The sequence below is a fragment of the Morus notabilis genome, unplaced genomic scaffold (genome assembly GCF_000414095.1).
Source record: "Morus notabilis unplaced genomic scaffold, ASM41409v2 Scaffold1089, whole genome shotgun sequence".
Lineage (NCBI taxonomy): Eukaryota > Viridiplantae > Streptophyta > Magnoliopsida > Rosales > Moraceae > Morus > Morus notabilis.
The window spans coordinates 55,160-56,475 of NW_010357297.1; the positions used below are offsets into that span (position 1 = coordinate 55,160).

General features: G+C 28.2%; 1 pseudogene; it reads right to left on the bottom strand.

Moving 5' to 3' along the window:
- Positions 1-389: 389 nt before the first annotated feature.
- LOC112092298 lies at positions 390-499 on the bottom strand (annotated as a pseudogene).
- Positions 500-1,316: the final 817 nt, after the last annotated feature.

Below are 1,316 nucleotides of genomic sequence, written 5' to 3' on the forward strand. Positions count from 1 at the left end.
AATAAAGAATTCTCTTATTTCATAAATATTTATGTCGTTTTCTTTTCACTTTTTTGGCCTGCAAATTATTTCTCCCTTTTTTCTTAAAAAAAAAAAAGAGAGAGAGAAAGAGAGAAAAGAAAAATAGAATTGGCCTGTCCCTCTCATATTTCTTTTAGATAAATAACTTTTTTTTTTTAATAAAAAGAAGAGTTGTGGCCATATTATAGTTGCAAGTTAATGATTTTTTGCTCGTACAAAGATAAGTTAAGTAGTTGTTTAGTTCATAAATTTAAAATTATTTTTAATTTATATATATTTTTTATAAAAAAATATTATAATAAATTATAAATTATAATTCAAATCAAAATATAAATTCTCTTATTAAATACACTCTTAATATACATGATAACACATCCTTAATATCAATATCATGTAGACCATTGGTCCACATATCAAATATTAAACTGATAAAAAAAGATACTACACTTGATCTTAACCAAAAAGCCGGGAAAGGTATGAGTTATTTACGGAATAAGCTTCCATTTTATACACCATTCACTACTCCCTCTCTCTTATTTGGGCGATGTGGTGGGACAATTCGTTGCTTAGAATTTCATTACTTCACTTCCTCAAAAGTCATATGACTGTATGCGCATCTTGAGCCTCTTGAGAGCATTTGAAGGCTAATGGTTTCTCCTAGTCTCGTATAATATTTTTAGATACGTAAAACGGAATTCATTATTCAATTTCGTGGATTAATTTTCAATATATTACTTGTTAATTTCCATCATTTCAGATGTATTGTGTTGCTTTGGGTCAAATTTTGATTCAATGATTTATGGGTGAGAGTGAAATGAGAACTAAAAAATCTCAATGATCCCCACGTCTAACTTGAAAAGTCACTGAAATTTATAGCTAACTTTTTAGTTGAGTCAAAGATAAGACTCGTCCAAAAAAAAAAAAAAAACACATAAAACTCATTTAACTCATTCAACCAGCTAGTTTTGCATTCTTAGCAAAAACCAATTAGTTTTATAACAGAGTTGTTCTTGGCAAGTCAAGTTCATCTAGATTATTCAAAATATCGCTCAATCCCATTAGTTTGTTATAGCTTTCTTAAGTGAGGGATTATGCTTCTTTTCCCTACTGCAGTGAGAGATAGCATGGTTGAGCAATTAGAATCAACAAAAGAATAAGTTTTCAAACATAAATTTATCCTAATAATCCCAATGACAAATAAAAGCATACTACAAAAGAATAAATAGCCTATAAAAATAGGTTAATAGTACACTACACGGCCCATTATAAAAAATAAATAAAAGAAAGAAAGAAAC